General features: G+C 47.9%; 1 long non-coding RNA gene across 2 annotated transcripts; it reads left to right on the top strand.

The window, feature by feature from the left end:
* The first annotated feature begins 1,251 nt into the window (after positions 1-1,251).
* LOC139027288 (uncharacterized) lies at positions 1,252-2,525 on the top strand. Of its 2 annotated transcripts, XR_011479363.1 has the most exons (4): positions 1,252-1,325; positions 1,762-1,853; positions 2,114-2,136; positions 2,426-2,525. It is a non-coding gene; the product is annotated as an uncharacterized lncRNA (long non-coding RNA). The 2 variants fall into 2 exon arrangements; XR_011479362.1 differs by lacking the exon at positions 2,426-2,525 and having other exon boundaries at positions 2,114-2,174.
* The last annotated feature ends 5,525 nt before the right edge of the window (positions 2,526-8,050 follow it).

Genomic DNA, 8,050 nt, shown 5'->3' with positions numbered 1-8,050 from the left:
CCAGAGGATGTTGTATGTCCTCTGTCTTCCTGGTGAGGATGTTGTGTGTCCTCTGTCTTCCTGGTCAGGATGTTGTGTGTCCTCTGTCTTCCTGGTGAGGATGTTAACTTGTATCTCCTCTGTCGTCCTATCAGAACAAGGGATTTAAGAGCAGAACCCCGGACACCAAGACCTGCCCCCGCACTCCCAAACAGTCCCCAAAAACCCGCTCCAAGARCCCCAGCCCCTCCAAACCTGGCTCAGCGTCGCGGCGAGGAGTCAGGGTGGGGGACAGCGTGACCCCCCCAGGGAGGAGTACAGGTTCAGGGGTCAAAAGAGGGCTGGACTTGGGGGGTAAGAGCCAATCATCTTCCTCCTCTGCCACTCCGTCTTCGCCCTCATCCGCGGGTGAAGATTTCAGTCTGCTCTGGGTGGATAAGTACCGCCCCCAGAATCTGAAGGCTGTGATTGGTCAGCAGGGAGACCAGAGCCAAGCCAATAAGTTGCTTCGCTGGCTGAAGAACTGGCACACCCACCATGCAGTGGGAGGGGCTAAACCAGCAGGTCAGTCTGTCTGTCTCTCTCTGTCTCTCTCTGTCTCTCTGTCTCTCTCTGTCTCTCTCTGTCTCTCTTTGTCTCTCTCTGTTTGTCTCTCTGTTTGTCTGTCTCTCTCTGTCTCTGTCTCTGTCTGTCTGTCTCTCTCTCTCTGTCTCTCTGTCTAGTAGTGTTAGTATACTCTGTTAGCAGTAGATAAATAATGTGTGACCTCCATCTCTCCCAGGCAGAGGGTTTGGTAAGTTCACCAGCAGTAAGGATAATGGTTCAAGCTTCAAGGCGGCGCTGCTGTCTGGACCTCCTGGCGTGGGCAAGACCACCACAGCTGCCTTGGTGTGTGAGGTCAGTCTGGACTACACACCTCTGTCTGTCCTCCTCTTCTCTGGTTCCGTTTCAAATTCACTTTCTGTTGGTGTGGTGTGTGTGTTGTGTGTTTTGTGTGTTTGTGTGTGTGTGTGTGTGTGTGTGTGTGTGTGTGTGTGTGTGTGTGTGTGGTGTGGCTCAGTTGGTAGAGCATAGGCGCTTGCAACGCCAGGGTTGTGGGTTCATTCCCCACGGGGGGACCAGGATGAATATGTATGAACTTTCCAATTTGTAAGTCGCTCTGGATAAGAGCGTCTGCTAAATGATTATAATGTAAAAAATGTAAATGTGTGTGTTGTGTGTGTGTGTTGGAGCTGGGCCTTACCAGCTATGTAGAGATGAATGCCAGCTGTACCGCAGTAAGAACAGTCTGAAACAGGTGATCGCTGAGTCTCTGAACAACACCAGCATCAAAACTTCTACACCAGGTATATACACACACACCTCACCATACCATACCACTATACCATATCAACACACACACACATAATTTTTTCTGCAACCAAATGCACTTTGTGTTATGGAATTTAATTAAATTTCTTATTTTGGTTTACTCTCCGCCTCCCTCTCTCTCCTCCCTCTCTCTCTCCTTCTCTCCTCCTCTCTCTCCCCTCGCTCTCTCTCTCTCCCCTCCCCTCTCTCTCTCTATCTCTCTCTCTCTCTCTCTCTCTCTCCCCCCCCTCCTTCCTCTCTCTCCCCTCCTTCTCTTCCCCCCTCTCTTCTCTTCTCTCCCTCTCCTCTCTCTCTCCCCCTCCTTCCTCTCTCGTCCCTCTCCCCTCCTCTTCTCCCTCCTCTCTCTCTCCCCTTCTCCTTCCCTTCTCTCCTCCCTCCTCCTCCCCTCTCTCACCCCGTCTCTCTCTCCAGGTTTGTCTCAGACAGTCAGTAAGTAAAACATGTTCTCATTATGGATGAGATAGATGGCCATGGCAGGCAACGAAGACCGGGGAGGAATCCAGGTACTTCCCTCTCTGACCCTGTAGAGATGACCTCTGACTGTATGGAGATGATAGGTCTGATTAAACAGTCCAGGATCCCCATCATCTGTATGTGTTGACGCTTGACCCCTGTAGGAGATGATGGTCTTGATTAAACAGTCCAGGATCCCCATCATCTTGTATGTGTAATGAACCTGTGGACCCCTGTAGGAGATTGAAATAGGTCTGATTAAACAGTCAGGATCCCACATCTGTATGTGTAATGACCTCTGACCCTGTAGGAGATGATAGGTCTGATTAAACAGTCCAGGGATCCCCCATCATCTGTATGTGTAATGACCTCTGACCTGAGGAGATATTAGCGTCTGATTAAAACAGTCCAGGATCCCCATCATCTGTAATGTGTAACGACCTCTGACCCCTGTAGGAGATGATAGGTGTTCTGATTAAGACTGTCAGGATCCGCATCAGTAATGATGTGATGCCTCTGACCCCTGTAAGGAGACTGAATAGGTCTGATTAAACATTCCCAGGATCCCCATATCTGATGTGTAAGACTCTGACCCTGTAGGAGATGATAGGTCTGATTAAAGTCCAGAGATCCCCATCATCTGTATGTGTAAGACCGTAACCACCAGAAGATCCGCTCTCTGGCCACTACTGCTTTGACCTGCGCTTCCCAGAGACCACGACTGGAGCGCAGTCACAGGTACACACACACACACACACCACTCACACACGGGCACACAACACAGCACACGAACACACACACATGGAAAACACACACAACACACACACACACACAACACGGGCACAACACACAGGAAGCACGCACCAGCAGGTTAGCTATGTATAATATCTCTCTCTTCCACTCGTCTGTCCCTCTCTTCGCTCTTCTAGGGGCCATTGATGTCCCATTGCTTTCAAAGAGGGTCTGAGTCCCGGGCCTTCGCTGCCCTCACGAGATGATCCTGGCGTCCAATCAGGACATCCGCAAGGAAATAAGGAATTCATACTTTAAACATATGTCGTTGCTGAATTACAATCGTTCGGTAGCTGTGACAAACTTCTGTTAACTGTGGCAACCATCGATTACCAGGAACCATCTGTAACCGTGGCAACCTGTCTTTAGGCTACTCCACAACCGAGCATGGTGGTCGTACTAAAGGACAAGGTCATGACCTACCGACCGGTCAAAGAGGACGCCAACAACGCACGCAAGGTCAGAGTTGTCCTGTGTGTGGTCAGGTCGTAGTGGTGTGTGTGTGAGTTTTCAGAGTTGTGTGTGTGTGTCCTGTGTTGTGTGTCGGTGTGTGTGTGTGTTCTGTTTGTCTGTGGGTGTCGTGTTCCGTGTGTGTGGTGTCCTGTGTTGTCAAGTGTGTGTGATGTGTTGTGCTGTGTGTGTGTTGCTTATTTGTTTGTTACGTGGGTGTTGTGAAGGAAGGAAGGGAGACAAAGATGAGAGTTAAAGATATGGTTAGATTTCGACTGCCCATCGGCACAGTATTGCGTAAATGAAAATACTGCAAAAACCCAGTTCCCACGGGCTCGTCTGGGTTTGGCGGGGGGGGGGGGGGGCGCATTGTTAAATAAGAATTTTGTTCTTATGACTTGTCCTAGTTAAATAAAGGGTAATAAAAAAACAGTGTTGTGTGTGTGTGTGTGTGTGTTGTGTGTGGTGTGTGTGTGTGTGTGGTGTGTGTGTGTGTGTGTGTGTGTGTGTGTGTACCTGGTGTGGTGTGGTGGTGTTGTGTGTGTAACACGTGTGTGTGTGTGTGTGTAACACGGTGTGGTGTGTGTGTGTGTGGTGTGTACATGGTGTGTGTGTGTGTGTGTGTGTGTACACTGGTGTGTGTGTGTGTGTGTGTGTAACACTGTGCTGGTGTGTGTGTTGTGTGTGTGAACACTTGGTGGTGTTGTGCTGTTGTTACCTGCTTGTGGTGTGTGTGTTGTTAACATTGTGTGGCGTGTGGTGTGTGTGTGCCGGTGTCTACCTGGTGTTTCTGTGTGGTTGGTGTATGCTTTGGTGTGTGTGTGTGGTAACTACTGTTGGTTGTGTGTGTGTGGTGTTGTAAGTCTGCGTGGTGTGCTGTGTTCGTTTGTGTGTGGTTAACACTGTGGTGTGGTTTTGCTTGGTGTGCTGTGTGTGGTTATACACTTGTGTGTTGGTTGTGTGTGTTGTGTACCTGTGTGTGTGGCTGTGTGTTGTGTGTGTATCACTGGTGGTGTGTTGTGTGTGTGGTGTTGTGGTTATTTTGTGGTGTGTGTACATTGTGGTGTGTGTGTGTGTGCTTGATGTTAACACTGTGGTGTGTGTGTGTGCCTGTGTGTACAGCTGTGGTGTTGTGTATGTGTGTGTGTGTGGTGTTTGAACACTGGTGGGTGTGTGTGTGTGTGGTGTGTGGTGTGTGTGTGTGGTAAACTGTGGTGTGTGGTACAGGGTGTAACCGTGGTGTGTGGTGTTGTTGGTGACCTGTGGTGTGTGTGTGTTGTGTTGTGTAACACGTGGTGGGTGTGTGTGTGGTGTGTTGTTGTGGTGTACAGTGTGTGTGTGGCTGTTAACACTGGGGTGTGTGTGTGGTGTGTGTGTGTAACACTGTGGTTGTGTGTGTGTGTGTTGTTGTAACACTGTGGTGTGTGTGTGTGTGTCGTGTGTGTACACGTGTGTGTGGTGTGTGTAGCACTGTGGTGTGTGTGGTGGTGTTGTCGTGGTGTGTGTGTGTGTTGTGTGGTAACACTGTGGTGTGTGTGTGTGTGTGTGTGTGTCACTGGTGTGTGTGTGTGTGTGTGCAGGACATAAACTGGGTCCGTTTGACGTGTGCCGGAAGGTGTTCTCCAAGGGGGAGGGTCAGATTACATGAACGTTGATTGACAAGTCGGACCTGTTCTTCCAGATTACTCCTGGCCCCCCTCTTCGTCCAGGAGAACTACGTACATGTTAAACCTGCTGCTGCTGGGTGAGACACACACACACACACACCACACACACACACACCACCACACACAGACTGATCTCCTGGCCCTTTCGTCCAGGAGACTAGTAATTTAACCTGCTGCTGCTGGTCACACACACCACACACCACACACAGCACACACACACACTCACACACACATCACACACAGACTGATTACTCCCTGGCCCCCGGTTTCGTCCGGAGAACTATGTATGTCATGTCAACCTGCTGCTGGTGGGTGAGACACTACACCCGATCACACACACACGCACACACATCAGCACACACAGCCACACACACACAGACATGATTGTCCTGGCGCGCCCCTCTTCGTCCAGTGAGAACTCGTACTGTTATGAAACCTGCTCTGCTGGGTGAGACACACAAGCAGCGACACACACACAGCACACACACATCACACACACAAGCGTACACACACCCCACACTCAGACACACACACACAACTAGACGATACACTACAGAAGCTTACAGTATGCTTAACATGCTGCCTAAATGCAAGTTAATAGAATAACTAAACAAAATGGAAAGATAACGATATATAAATCAGTAACTTTACACACGTTTTAATAGGAATAGTAGACATGTTCAATGTCAATTCATTGGCTCGTGTTACATTATAGCTTTTTCTTGTATTCATTCTTATGTCATTTATGCAGACGTCGTTTCTATCCAGAGGCGACTCTACGTAGAGTTCATACATTTTTTAATTACATTTGTCAGTCTGAGACACAGGATTCCTACCGGCAAACCTCCTCCGTAACCTGCCAACCCTCCGCCGCCAAGGACCCTCGCTACCGCAAACCCTCCCCTACTGGCCAACCTCCCTAACCCGGACGACGCATGCAATGTGCGTCGCCCCCCGGACTGTGTTTCTGTGTTGTCACGCTGTGCAAATAGTTGGAAGTATGAAAAGGGAAAATAATTAAATATAATTATAGTTTGTTTTTACGATGTGTTTGTGCTCCACTCGTTGCCGCTGTTCATGCAAACGGGCCACAAATATTGCTGCTGTGATTGGACGCTGGTATGCGTGCTAAACATCAGAACTAAAATATAAACGACAACATGTGTTGGTTTCACGAGCTGAAATTTAAAGATCCCAGACATGTTTCTGTACTCACAAATTAGTGTACGTCCCTGTTAGTGAGCGTTTCTCCTTCGCCAAGATAAGATAATCCATCCACCTGACAGGTGTGGCATATCAAGAAGCTGATTTAAACAGCGTGATCATTATACAGGTGCACCTTGTGCTGGGGGACAATAAAAGGCCGCTCTAAAATGTGCAGTTTTGTCACAACAACACGAGGCCACAGATGTCTCATGTTTTGAGGGAACGTGCAATTGGAATGCTGACTGCAGGAATGTCCACCAGAGCTGTTGCCAGAGAATTGAATGTTCATTTCTCTACCATAAGCCGCCTCCAACGTCGTTTTAGAGCATTTTGGCTGTACGTTCAATTGGCCTCTCATAACCGCAGACCCACGTGTATGGCGTCGTGTGGGTGAGCAGTTTGCTGATGTCAATGTTGTGAACAGAGTGCCCCGTGGTGGAGGAGGGGTTATGGTATGGGACAGGCATAAGCTACGGACAACAAACACTATTATATTTTATTGATGTAAATTTGAAAAGCACAATAAGACCCGAGGTCCATTTTTTGTTTTTTAAAAGTTATCTGTGACCAACAGATTCATATCTGTATTCCCAGTCATGTGAAATCCATGGATTTAGGGGCCTAATGAATTCATTTCAATGGACTGATTTCCTCATATCAACTGTAACTCGGCCTAGTGGTTAGAGGAGGCAGGTAGCCTAGCGGTTAGAGGAGGCGCAGGTAGCCTAGTGGTTGGAGGAGGCGCAGGTAGCCTAGTGGTTGGAGGAGGCGCAGGTAGCCTAGTGGTTGGAGGAGGCAGGTAGCCTGGTGGTTGGAGGAGAGGCAGGTAGCCTAGTGGTTGGAGGAGAGGCAGGTAGCCTAGTGGTTGGAGGAGAGGCAGGTAGCCTAGTGGTTAAGAGCGTCTGCTAAATGACTTAAATGTTAAATGTTAATGTTCACTGAGTCTGTTGTTAATTTTGGGTCAGTGTGTCTCTCTCTGTCTGTAGTCTCACCTGGTCCTCCTCAGTAAGACTGTTAATTATGTCCTCCTCAGTAAGACTGTTAATTATGTCCTCCTCAGTAAGACTGTTAATTATGTCCTCCTCAGTAAGACTGTTAATTATGTCTCCTAGTAAGAGACTGTTAAGTTATGTCTCCTCAGTGACTGTTAATAGTTGTCCTTCCTCAGTAAGACTGGTTAATTATGTCTCCGCGGTAAGACTGTGTTAATTTTGTTCCTTCTCGTATGACTGTTAATTCTGTCCTCTTCTAGTAGTACTTGTAATTATGTCCTCTCAGTTAGACTTGTTAATATGTGTCCTCAGTAAGACGTAATTATGTCTTCCTCAGTAAGACTTTGTTAGTAGTGTCCTCGCTCAGTAAGTATTCTGTTAATTATGTCCTCTCAGTAAGACTGTTCATATGTCTCTCAGTAAGACTGTTAATTATGTTCATCCTCAGTAAGAGTTAATTTATGGTCTCTCTCAGTAAGACTGTTGAATTATGTCACTCTCAGTACAGACGTTATTGTGTCTTCGCTGTCCGACGTAATTATGTCTCCGCGTACGACGTTTAATGTTTCTCCTTCATGACTGTTAATTATGTCTCCTCAGTAAGACTGTTAATTATGTCGCTCCTCAGTGAGACTGTAATTAGTCCTGTCTCAGTAAGATTTTATTATGTCTCTCCCTCAGTAGGACTGGTTAAGTTATGTCTCCTCAGTAGACGTTAATTATGTGCTAGTGATGGACGACAATCCTCATGGTTCTCTCTCCTGTTCTCTCTGTCTCTATCTCTTTCTCTCTGTCTCTCTCTGTGTCTCTGTCTCGCTGTCTTTTCTCTCGTGTCTGTCTCTGCTTGTTCCTCTGTTAGTCTCTGTCTCTCTGTTCCTTCTTCTCCTATGTCTTCTCTCGTCTCTCTCTTCTCTTCTCTGTCTCTCTGTGCTGTCTGTTCTCTGTGTCTCTCTCTGTCTGTCTTCTCTGGTCTGTCGTCTCTGTTCTGTGCTCAGTGTGATCCGGAGTCCCACCTGGTCCTCCTCAGTAAGAGAGCTGGAATTCTATCTGCGATGGAGACTTGGTGTTACAGACCAGATTTATCGGTTCCAAGATCAGTACCTGGTCTGTTACTGCCCACGCGTACAGCCCACACACTAT

This window comes from Salvelinus sp. IW2-2015, unplaced genomic scaffold, assembly GCF_002910315.2.
Source record: "Salvelinus sp. IW2-2015 unplaced genomic scaffold, ASM291031v2 Un_scaffold9252, whole genome shotgun sequence".
Lineage (NCBI taxonomy): Eukaryota > Metazoa > Chordata > Actinopteri > Salmoniformes > Salmonidae > Salvelinus > Salvelinus sp. IW2-2015.
Note: the sequence above shows the minus strand (reverse complement) of the source record. Positions and strands in the feature narration are given on the sequence as shown.